Below are 13,278 nucleotides of genomic sequence, written 5' to 3'. Positions count from 1 at the left end.
ACAATGGACTGAGACAGTATTTAAATTCTATACAGTGGGATCAACTGATGATATTGCCAACAGCAAATTCAAAATGGGAAGCATTAAAAATACTTATCTTGGAAGCTACTAGGCTTTACATACCAGCTAAGAAATATTGTTCAAGGTTTAGGCCTAAATGGATGTCAGATGAACTAATGAGGCATGTGGCAGAGAAGAAAAATGCATGGGATACATACAAATTAACACGTGACACAGACGCCTATGATAGATACAAGTTGATCTGTAACCAAGTTACAAAGGAGGTTAGGCAGGCGAAGGCAGATTACGAGAGATCATTGGCAAGGGATGCGAAGAAAAACAGCAAAGAGTTCTTTACTTATGTAAACTCTAGAAGGAAGGGGATGAATCAGATTGGTCCACTTGATATCGATGGGTCAACTGTTGATGACCCTGCTCAGGTAGCTAACAAACTAAATGAATATTTTGCATCGACATTCACACATGAGGAGTTATTCAGCGAGGGGAATGCCAGAGGTGTATTCAACTCTAGCAGTAAGCTAGAGAATCTTGTAATAACTGAGAGCAAAGTGGAGGAGAAATTGTTGAAGATAAACACATGAAAGGCACCCGGGGTGGATGGGATCTATCCAGTTATATTACAGGAGGCAGCAAAGGAAGTAAGCAAACCCTTAGCCATAATTATGAGAGCTTCCTTGTACTCAGGGGAGGTACCGATGGACTGGAGATGTGCAAATGTGACCCCAATTCACAAAGGAGGATCAAAGGCTGACACAAGTAATTATAGACCTGTGAGTTTAACTTCTGTTCCCGGAAAATTAATGGAGGCACTGGTTAAAGAAGCACTGCAGGATCATCTAGACAAGACTTCAGTTATAGCTAGGACACAGCATGGTTTTGTTAAGGGGAAGTCTTGCCTGACCAATTTGATTGGATACTATGATGCAGTCACAAAAGAACTGGATGCAGGGAATAACTTTGATATTATATACTTGGATCTTAGAAAGGCTTTTGATACTGTTGCAGATGGAAGACTGCTGCACAAATTGGAGCAGTGTGGCATTGGAGGCAAATTGCTGCTATGGATAAAGGGGTGGTTGAGGGGGAGAAGACAGAGAGTGGTAATTAATGGATACTTTTCATTGTGGACTAATGTTATTAGTGGAGTCCCTCAGGGCTCAGTCCATTATTGTTTTCTGTATTCATAAATGATATTGATGATGGTATATCAGGCTTAATGTCCAAGTTTGCAGACAATACGAAGGTTGGCAGGGTTGTCAAGGACACTACTGACACTATGCTGCTGCAACAGGATTTGGAAAGGTTGAGCAGATGGGCTGAGAGGTGGCAAATGAAGTTTAACATTGACAAATGTAAAGTACTACATATGGGAAACAGCAACCCCAGAGCAACGTATCAACTCTGTGGTACTACACTGACAGTGGTAGAGAATGAAAGGGACCTGGGGGTGGTTGTGCAGGCAGATATGAAGTTCTCTGAGCAGTGCAGATGGGCTGCAAGAGTAGCTCATGGTGTATTGTCAATGATATATAGGAATTTTTCTAGCAGGTATAAGGAGGTGATTATTCCCTTGTATAAGGCAATGGTCAGGCCACACCTAGAGCACTGTATACAGGCCTGGAGGCCTCATTTCAAGAAGGATGTAGAGCTGCTGGAACGAGTACAGAGAAGGGCAACAAGATTGGTGAATGGGACAAAGGGGTGCTCTTACGAAGAAAGGCTTAAGTTTTGCAAATTACAGTGTCTGGAAACTAGGCACCAGCGAGGTGATCTGATAGAGGTGTACAAAGCCTTGAATGGTTTGAGCATGCTGAATGCTGATGGGATTCTGCCTCTTGCTCAGAATAACCACCTGAGAGGGCATGAATTCAAATTGAGGAAAGACAGATGTAGGATAGATGTGCGGAAATTTGCCTTTAGCCAGCGGGTGGTTGGTAGGTGGAACAGACTTCCATCCCTTGTCGTGGAAGTTGATAGCCTAAATAAGTTTAAGGCTCAGCTGGACAGGTATTTCGAACGAACAGAGGGGTGAAGTGGAAGTGGTTATTTTTTATTTATTTATGTTACTTTTTTTTTTTTTTTTTTTTTTTTTGGCTGATGCTGCATAAGGTTGCTTTCTTGCATCAAATGCCTCTACAAATGCTAATGCTAATGCTAAGTATCTATTCTTGGTCACACTGCTGTCAGGGAAGCAGAGAACATTTTATGTAATAAGTTATGTTTTATATAATATATAATCTTTAATGTAATATTTTATGTAATCTTTGCCATTAAAAGATAGAAGGGAGTTTATGATGAGAGCCTTGTCAATCAAAATTAAGTCCTGGACTGCAAAACTCACAGGGCAGAATTTTTCTCAACATGATTAGTGCTTGTTTACAGATGGGAATGTTTTTATAGAGATGGGATACATTTGAATACAAGAGGTGCAAAGAACATTTACTGATGTTAGTGAGGCAATGTTAGAAGGGTCAGAAAATTGTTAGTTTGGATCATACACAAACTAATAATTTAACAACTATAAGTAGAGGTACAACTGATTATTATATTGCTTCTATTGTGACATGCAGTACTTTGAAAAGCAGAAGGGGAATTACAAATCTTAACGATGATCCACATAGGACTAGCAATTACACAGCTGAATATATGCAAATTTGGCAATTTGCTCAAGCATAAAAGACGTTTTAAAAGCAAGCGAGAAATGTCATCAGAATCTGTTCTCTAATTACACAACATCAAGATTTTGAGGATTCTTCTAATATCTTTCTATGGCAAAACCAAGGGAAGCACTGAGTGATATAAGAAATAGAGGAAAGAGTAATATGCTAAATAAGTAGGTCTGGAGGTCTCATTTTAAGAAGGATGTAGAGGTGCTGGAATGAGTACAGAGAAGGGCAACAAGATTGGTGAGGGGAACAAAGGGTTGCTCTTACAAAGAAAGGCTTAAGTTCTGTAAATTGCAGTGTCTGGAGACTAAGCACTAGGAAAGTGATCTGATTGAGGTGTATAAGGCCTTGAATGGTTTGAGCAAGCTCAATAAGGATGGGATTCTTCTTCTTGCCCAGATTAATTGCCTGAGGAGACATAAAATCAAATTGAGGAAAGACAGTTGTAGAATAGATGTGCAGAAATTTGCCATTAGCCAGCGGGTGGTTTATTGCTGGAACAAACTTACATCTGTCATGGAAGTTGATAGCTTAAATAAATTCAAGGCGAAATAGACAAACATTTGGAGTAGGTGAAATGGGAAGGATTTTTTTTTTTTTTTGGCTGATGCTGTATAAGCTTGCTTTCTTGCACATATGTCTCTACTAATGCTAATTGGCCATATGCATAATATGCCTTGACTAATGCTGCTCCTATTGGAATGAGCAGCAGCAGCCTGGAAAACAAGGCAAATGGGGGATTTCAGAGATTGCTGGGAGGTAGCAGGATCATCAACAAACTGAATGAGTATTTTGCATCAATATTTACACATGAGGAGTTATTCAGGGAGGGGAATGCCAGAGATGTAGTAAACTCTTGCAGTGAACTAAATGATTTTGTAATAACTGAGAGCAAAGTGGAGCAGGAACTGTTGAAGATAAACATAAGAAAGGCACCTGAGGTGGATGGGATCTATCCAGTTATATTAAAGGAAGCAGCAAAGGAAGTAAGCAAACCCTTGGGCATTATTATGAGAGCTTCCTTGGATTCAGGGGAGGTACCCATGGATCTGGAGATGTGCAAATGTAACCCAATTCACAAAGGAAGATCAAAGGGTAACACGAGTAATTACAGACCTGTTAGTTTAACTTCTGTTGCAGGGAAATTAATGGAGACACTAGTCAAAGAAGCTCTGCAGGATAATCCAGACACGACTTCAGTTATAGATCAGGCAGAGCATGAATTTGTTAAGGGGAAGTCTTGTGTGACCAATTTGATTGGTTACTATGATGTGGTCACAAAGGAACTGGACACAAAGAATAATTTTGGTATCATATACTTGGATCTTAGGAATGCTTTTGATACTGATGCACATGGAAGACTGCTGTACAAATTGGAGGAGTGTGGCATTGGGGGCAAATTGTTGCTATGGATAAAGGGATGGTTGAGTGATTTAGTGGAGTCCCACAAGGTTCAATGTTGGGTCCATTGTTGTTTTCTGTATTTATTAATGACAATAATGACAGTACGCTACTGCAACAGGATCTAGAAAAGTTGAGCAGATGTGCTGAGAGATGGCAACTGAAGTTTAATAGTGACAAATGTGATGTACTGCATATGGGTAGCAGTAACCCCAGAGTAATATATCAACTGTGTGGTACTACACTCAAGGTGGTAGAGAATGAAAAGGACCTGGGGGTAATTGTGCTGTCAGATATGAAGTTTTCTGAGCAGTGCAGACGGTCTGCAAGAGTAGCTCATGGTGTCTTGTCAATAATATACAGAAATTTTTCTAGGATAAGGGATAATGAGGTGATTATCCCCTTGTATAAGACAATAGTCAGGCCACACTTTGAGTGCTGTGTACAGGTCTAGAGGCCTCATTTTAAGGAGGATCTAGAGTTGCTGGAATGAGTACAGAGAACGGCAACAAGATTAGTGAATGGAACAAAGGGTTACTCTTACAAAGAAAGGCTAAGTTATGCAAATTACAGTGTCTTGGCACTACGCACCTGCGAGGAGATCTGATTGAGGTGTATAAGGTCTTGAATGGTTTGAGCAAGCTCAATGCTTATGGTATTCTTCCTCTTGCCCAGATTAATCGCCCTGAGGAAAGATAGTTGTTGAATAGATGTGCAAAAATTTGCCTTTAGCCAGTGGGTTGTTGATTTCTGATCTGTTGTTACAGAAGTGGACAGCTTAAATAAATTCAAGGCAGAACTAGACAAACATTTGGAACAAATGGATGGGTGAAATGGGAAGAGGTTTTTTTTTTTTTTTTTTTTGGTTGATGCTGTATAAGCTTGCTTTCTTGCATCATATGCCTCTACTAATGCTAAAGTCAGCTTTCACTTTAGATGAGGATGCAACAGAACTATCAGGATGTAACAGGGGTAGAAGAATAAAGCCCTTTCATAATTGAGTTCAGATTGATAATTAACTATTTTATATACCGATGAGCCAAAACAGTTCGTACCTGGTAAGGCATGGATACTACAAGATTTCTAAATGTGTCTTGTGGTATCTGGTACCAACACGTAACCAGCAGATCCTGTAACTCCTGTAAGGTCTGTGGTTGAGATGCTGCAGATCGGAGTTGTTGTTCCAACACAAACCACAGTTGCTTGATGGGATTGATCTCTGGGGAATTTGAAGGCCAGCGCAATACCTGGAAGTCTTTCTCATGTTCCGCGAACCAGTCTCAAAAAATCCGGGTGGTGTGGCATGGCGCATTATCCTGATGAAAGACGGCACTGCCAGAGGAGAAGACCATTGCCATGAAAGGGTGTAGCCTGGTCAGAAATGATGTTAAGTAGGTGGTAGACGTCGGTGCCCAGCACATGGATGACTGGACACCCAGGGTATCCCAGCAGAACATTTCCCAAAGAACAGCACCACTGCCACCAGCTTGCTTTTGTCCCATGGTGCATCCAGGGGCCATCACTTCCCCAGGTTAACGATGCGCACGTACCTGGCCATCCACATGGTGCAACAGGAAACGCGATTCATCAGACCAAGCGACCTTCTTTCAATCACTCAAGGTCCAGTTTTGATGCTCGCGTGCCCATTGTAGGTGCTGTCGCTGGTGAACCGTAGTTAGCACAGGCACTCGGAGCGGCTATGCAGCCCCATTTTCAGCAGGGTTCAATGTACTGTGTGTTGTGCACTTGGAGCGACTACGCAACCCCATTTTCAGCAGGGTTCGATGTACTGTGTGTTGTGACACGTTACTCCCATCACCAGCATTCCAATTATCAGTGTGATGCACTACACACTCGCCATTCTGTTGCCACATACCATCCGAGAGAGAGCCTTTGCCCACCTCGAGCACTGATGAGCCACAGTCATCCAACACCCTTCCTCAACACCCATACATTTCCCTTCCTCGGACCACTTTCAGTAGATACTAACCACGGCTGACTGTGAGCACCCCACCAGCCGAGCCGTTCTGGATATGCTCTGACCCAGTCGTCTGGCCATTGCATTTCACCTTTGTCAAACTTGCTTAAGTCCGCTGCCTTTCCCAACTGAAAAACAAGGGTAACACTGATTAACGGAGCTCAGTATCAGGTGCTTTTTATGCTGTGTCTTGACCTGCGCATGTGCCATAGTTCACCTGCAGTTGCCTTGATTTGTATAACAACTTGCTGGTCGTAACGTTTTGGCTCATTGGTGTAAATGTTGCAGGCTTTAGTGTAAGCAGAAACTGACTGGAGATTTAATTATCTCATCCTTTATCTAAAATGCTGGTTTAGATAAAGGATGAGATTTTAAGGTAGAATATGGAATAAAGGATTCCATCCTTAAAAGAATAATTTACTGACATGATCTGAATAAATATTAGGACTGAAAGATTTAAAACAGTAATCCAACCAAGGAAAAGACACACAGCAATCAAGCAGATCATCCCATTTTGTATCATCAATATCAAATAACATGAATGTGTGTGTGTGTGTGTGTGTGTGTGTGTGAGAGAGAGAGAGAGAGAGAGAGAGAGAGAGAGAGAGAGAGAGAGAGAGAGAGAGAGAGTTGTTGTTGTTGTTTGATTTTTAGGAGCATTAGCAACTTGTTGTTGTTGTTTGATTTTTAGGACTAAGACCATATTGCTCCGGGGATATGCGGTAGTCATTCCCTGACCTTTCCGCATCCTCCGTATTTGGTGGTCACGGGCTCGAACCCCGGTCTGATCAAGAAGCGTGTGCTATGCACTGCTGCTCCTGCCCACCTGGCTACCGAGGCGCCCTCGAGAGAGAGAGAGAGAGAGAGAGAGGCAGGCAGGCTCCACTGGAGAATACCCCCAATTTGTGATCTTAGGTGATTAAAGGACCACTAACATTAGTTGTGTACTTTGAAAGATTACTGATGAAAAAAGATCAAAAGTGCAGGGTATGTGGTTAGAACTACCTGGTGTTCAGTTAAACAAATGAAAAAGTTGTGTGAGATCATTCATAATTGCAAAAACCCCAGCATCTCAACCAGCTGGATCTGTGCAGCCAGCTGGTGTTGGGAATATTAAAATCACCAAGAAAAATTACTCACTATTAAGAAAGTTACACTGAAGAAAGTTGAGTTTTGGAGAAAGAAAGAAAGTGAAAGAAGTGCTGAGTGATTTGTAGAATTAGGAGAATGACAGAGAATTGTATAAAGAGATTTTAAAAAAACCCCGATATTTCAAAGTGTACATATGCCATCTGCACAAGTGCCACCTTGTAGAAAGAACTGCAGCATGAATAATTAAGACAAACAAGTTGAATGGTGTTGAGACAACTGATAATTAAGATTCCATCACGATAATGGCTAACATTTAATAATGGAGATAACAATATATAGCAAGATGAGGATACTACATACAGTCATCTAGAAGTTCATATTCATAGTAACATGGATCATATATTTGGTTTCATCACAGTTGTGTGCCTCATGTGGGGTCAGTTTGCCAGTAGGTTTTGTATATACATAAGAATACCAGTTGAGTGTCAATTATTAAAGGAGAAAGCATTTTCCTTGAAGACTCAGATTATTTTTTACTAATATATCAAGGAAATTCTATTCTACCAAACTACTGACATCTTCAACAACAGCTAGATTTCCCGAAAAGAATACATTTCTTTACATTAAATTAACCTTTACATTCGAACTTTCTTAGACCTGACACATAATATCATTTCCTTTATTTCCATATCTTAGATCTGGATATTGTTCTCACATCTGAGAAGTGCCCTAAAACCTCTAAAAATCCTCAACCCTAACCAAACGAGAGAGCAATAAAATTAATCAATGACCCCCATCCACAGACTCACTGTACTCTCTAATATACAGATATTCAGTTTCAACTGCATGCTTTTTTTACAGTATTTTCATTAGCAGTCTTTTTTGAATTAGCACTGTAACTCAAACTCAAGTTCTTTCTTTAAAAAAGAAGTGCCCTAAAACCTCTCTAAAAATCCTCAACTGTAGCCAAAAGAGAGCAATCAAATTAATCAATTAAACCCCCTCCCCCACAAACTCACTCTACTTTCTAAAATACAGATATTCACTTTCAGCTGCATGTTTTTTCACAGTATTTTCATGAGCATTCTTTTTTGAATTAGCATTGTTACTCAAGTTCTTTCTTTAAAAAATCAGTAATATCATGTGCATCAACTAGCCAACATCTAACCACTGCCCTGGTCAAAACTTAACAAAATGACTTTTCTTTGTCTTCATTTATATCCTGTAGTTCTCATCTCCAGAGCAGCTTTTCTCTGTACATATTTCCCAAAAATTGTCTCAGGTTACAGAAATTCAAACCCAGTGTCAAGTTTCTTCTTGGCTTCTCAATCTATTCACATTAATAAAGTACTATAAATTTCAATGACCTGGGTCAATATTAAAAAAAAAAAAAAAAACTTCAGAGATTTCTTCTATGAACTTTACAGAAAATGTATATCTTTTCTAATCTATTTAGTTCCTACATAAAAAAAAAAAAAAAAAGGCTTTATACTAGTATTAGCATTAGCATTAGTAGAGGCATTTGATGCAAGAAAGCAAGCTTATGCAGCATCAGCCAAAAAAAAAAAAAAAAACCACTTCCACTTCACCCCTCTGTTCATTCAAAATACCTGTCCAGCTGAGCCTTAAACTTATTTAGTCTATCAACTTCCACGACGGGATGGAAGTCTGTTCCACCAACCAACCACTCGCTGGCTAAAGGCAAATTTCCGCACGTCTATCCTACATCTGTCTTTCCTCAATTTGAATTTATGCCCTCTCAGGTGATTTTTCTGAGCGAGAGGAAGAATCCCATCAGCATTGAGCATGCTCAAACCATTCAATGCTTTATACACCTCTATCAGATCACCTCGCGGGTGCCTAATCTCCAGACACTGTAATTTGCAAAACTTAAGCCTTTCTTCGTAAGAGCACCCCTTTGTTCCATTCACTAATCTTGTTGCCCTTCTCTGTACTCGTTCCAGCAGCTCTACATCCTTCTTGAAATGAGGCCTCCAAACCTGTATACAGTACTCTAAGTGTGGCCTGACCATTGCCTTATACAAGGGAATAATCACCTCCTTATCCCTGCTAGAAAAATTCCTATATATCATTGACAATACACCATGAGCTACTCTTGCAGCCCGTCTGCACTGCTCAGAGAACTTCATATCTGCCTGCACAACCACCCCCAGGTCCCTTTCATTCTCTACCACTGTCAGTGTAGTACCACAGAGTTGATACGTTGCTCTGGGGTTGCTGTTTCCCATGTGTAGTACTTTACATTTGTCAATGTTAAACTTCATTTGCCACCTCTCAGCCCATCTGCTGAACCTTTCCAGATCCTGTTGCAGCAGCGTAGTGTCCTTGACAACCCTGCCAACCTTTGTATCGTCTGCAAACTTCGACATTGAGCTTGATATACCATCATCAATATCATTTATGAATACAGAAAACAATAATGGACTGAGCCCTGAGGGACTCCACTAATAACATTAGTCCACGATGAGCAGTGTCCATTGATTACCACTCTCTGTCTTCTCCCCCTCAGCCACCCCTTTATCCACAGCAGCAATTTGCCTCCAATGTCACACTGCTCCAATTTGTGCAGCAGTCTTCCATGTGCAACAGTATCAAAAGCCTTTCTAAGATCCAAGTATATAATATCAAAGTTATTCCCTGCATCCAGTTCCTTTGTGACTGCATCATAGTATCCAATCAAATTGGTCAGGCAAGACTTCCCCTTAACAAAACCATGCTGTGTCTGAGCTATAACTGAAGTCTTGTCTAAATGATCCTGCAGTGCTTCTTTAACTAGTGCCTCCATTAATTTTCCTGGAACAGAAGTTAAACTCACAGGTCTATAATTGCTTGTGTCAGCCTTTGATCCTCCTTTATGAATTGGGGTCACATTTGCACATCTCCAGTCCATGGGTACCTCCCCTGAGTCCAAGGAAGCTCTCATAATTATGGCTAAGGGTTTGCTTACTTCCTCTGCTGCCTCCTTTAATATAACTGGATAGATCCCATCCACCCCGGGTGCCTTTCTTGTGTTTATATTCAACAGTTTCTCCTCCACTTTACTCTCAGTTATTACAAGATTCTCTAGCTTACTGCTAGAGTTGAATACACCTCTGGCTTTCCCCTCGCTAAATAACTCCTCATGTGTGAATGTCGATGCAAAATATTCATTTAGTTTGTTAGCTACCTGAGCAGGATCATCAACAGTTGGCCCATCGATATCAAGTGGACCAATCTGATTCATCCCCTTCCTTCTAGAGTTTACATAAGTAAAGAACTCTTTGCTGTTTTTCTTTACATCCCTTGCCAAAGATTTCTCGTACTCTGCCTTCGCCTGCCTAACCTCCTTTGTAACTTGGTTACAGATCAACTTGTACCTATCATAGGCTTCTGTGTCATGTATTAATTTGTATGTATCCCATGCATGTTTCTTCTCTGCCATATGCCTCATCAGTTCATCTGACATCCATTTAGGCCTAAACCTTGAACAATATTTCTTAGTTGGTATGTAAAGCCTAGTAGCTTCCAAGATAAGTTCTTTGAATGCTTCCCATTTTGCATTTGCTGTTGGTAACATCATCAGTTGGTCCCACTGTATAGAATTTAAATACTGTCTCAGTCCATCGTAGTCGCCTTTACGAAAGCAATAACCCTTCCCTTTACCCCTAATGGTAGTTACCTCTTTGAGTAAATCTCACTTCAGCACACTGTGATCACTGCCACCTAGTGGTTCATTTATCTGCAGATTCTTAATGCATGAAGAATCACTGCTGATAATCAAATTAAGAGTATTACTCCCTCTAGTTGCCTCCCGAACATGCTGATGTAGAAAACAATCATCCAATAAATCCACAAAAGCCTTGTAGTGTGTGAGTGACCAGCCCCCAAACTCCAGTCAATATCTGGGAAATTAAAATCTCCCATTATAAGACACTCTGATTTACTAGCCCACTCTATTTCCCTGTACAGTTTCTTATTATACTCATCAGAGTCATTAGGCCTATAGCACACTGCTACTCTCAATTTTGATCTCCCAATGCTTATGTCACACCAAACTGACTCGACACTGCACTGTCCAGCGATGTCCACTGGCTTCACTTTCTTGGATTTTATGTATTTCTTAACTAATAGCATAACCCCTCCTCCCTTCCTATCCAGTCTATCCTTTCTGTAGAAGTTGTACTCCCCAAATTCCAGTTCTGCATTCCTTATATCTGTGTGACACCAAGTCTCTGATATCCCAACAATATCTGCCTTTGATGTTTTGAGCAATACCTCAAATTCATCAAATTTATTTACTAAACTCCTAGCATTGGTGTACACGCAAGTATACATGCACCTTTTTCTATTCTTAGCTACCCTAACACAACCCATGTGTTTACTTGTACCGCAATGACTACCAGCAGTCTCTGAAATATCCTGAATCTTGTTTTTCAGGCTTCTGCTCATTCCAATAGAAGCAGTGCAAGAATCTCTTTCACCTCTGCAAGTGGCTACTGTTAATCTATTCGTCTTTGTATCCCCCCCAAGCTAGCAGTTTTCCGACCCACCTAACACTGCCTTGATAGCATCAGCAAATATTCTTGCACCCTTTCTATTTAAGTGTATCCCATCCCTGTAGAAGCAATCTCTCCTGTTAACAAGTACAGTCCAGGCTGAAAAAAATTTTACCCCTTGAGCCTTGCACAATCTTTCCAGGGCCGAATTGATCGACAAGGCTCTCATCATATACTCCCTCCTATCGTGTCTGGGCAGAATTGCAGACACTTTCAAATTCAACCCCATTTCACGGCTTTTTTTCAACAGTGACCTGTACTTGTTAAGCAATTCTGCCGGTCTCCTACTCTTGATATCATTAGTGCCAACGTGTACAACTATATCACCTTTTGTGCCCTTAAAAGATGATATCTGCTCTACAACGTCATCAACCTTTGCCCCTGGCAGACATACCCTGGTCCTGTTCCACCTATCCTTTTTACAAAGCATGTTCCCTGTTTCCCTGACAATAGAGTCACCAACAACTACTAGTTCCTTTGGGACCAGCGCATTCTGCCTTGGGGGTTGCCGCTGTGTTTCACGATGACCAAGTGCAAGCTCTGGCGTTGATGTGGGCAGCTGAGAGCTTGATGGGCCCCTCACTTTAGTTCCTTCGAGGGCATCCACCCTGTCCTTCAAGCTCTCATATAGGCCCATAAGAACGCTGAGTTATTGCCTGATTTCGATACACTCCTTGCATTGCGCACACACAAAGACATCCCCCATGGCAATATCATGTCCTGTACCTGAATGCTCCACAAACATCATGCAAGCTGTGCATTTTAGAAGGCTGTGATTCAGAAGGCAACTTCCCCCCTCAGTTCTCCTCTGAGCCACAGCACTTCCATTAGCTTGAGCCTTTTGTTTTGCTGCTCTGGTCTGAGTCATGATTACTTTTAATTTAAATAAAATTTCAATTTCAGTTTATAACCCTAACTTATCTCCCAACACAGTTATAATGGTATATATATTTTTTAGTGTCAAGTATTAACTATCTCCGAGTTCCCTTTATATAACTTCCGTATCAGTTATGTATTAATTAATTATGTTACGTTTGTAATCTAAGTCGGTATATGTATTTAGTTAAAAGTGCAATTTAAATGCCAACGAAGTTCAAAAAGTTTAATAGATTTTACCGATCGCTGAAAATATTATAACCTATACTATACTAACGCTACCTAGGTTCGATATATAACGATCGTATGACAAAGACAAAGGCGGGAATTTACGAACGGTAATCTGTGGACACTTAAGTATTAATTAACTTTCAAATCTCACTGTCTCGATTCAGAATAAACTAACGATCCTTACTAGGTCTATAAGCTACATAAAAAAAAATAATTTGATGTAAAAATATTCAATAAGCGGCTAAATATGGCTATAAAACTTCTGGTTCAGTGGAGTTGTAACTTGTAACACGTGGTTTTGATACCCTTACCGATACTTTTATGTAATTATAAGGCGGAGTAAAGAATAATTACACCAGATTAATCAGAAATATCACAAAATAATGCTATACTACTAAATTTAAATCAAAAGTTTTAGAAAAACAATAATTTCAAATCAATAAATAAGAAAAATCCA

At 40.4% G+C, this 13,278-nt stretch overlaps 1 protein-coding gene across 1 annotated transcript in view; it reads right to left on the bottom strand.

Moving 5' to 3' along the window:
* Nucleotides 1-13,278, bottom strand: part of LOC150079667 (C-Jun-amino-terminal kinase-interacting protein 4-like) — a 540,406-nt gene that overhangs the window by 130,378 nt on the left and 396,750 nt on the right. The window lies entirely within an intron of this gene.

This window comes from Mastigoproctus giganteus, chromosome 10, assembly GCF_048544385.1.
Source record: "Mastigoproctus giganteus isolate SK-2022 chromosome 10, ASM4854438v1, whole genome shotgun sequence".
NCBI classification, from domain to species: Eukaryota; Metazoa; Arthropoda; class Arachnida; order Uropygi; family Thelyphonidae; genus Mastigoproctus; species Mastigoproctus giganteus.
The sequence above is the reverse complement of the archived record's forward strand: the minus strand, read 5'-3'. Positions and strand labels throughout refer to the sequence as shown.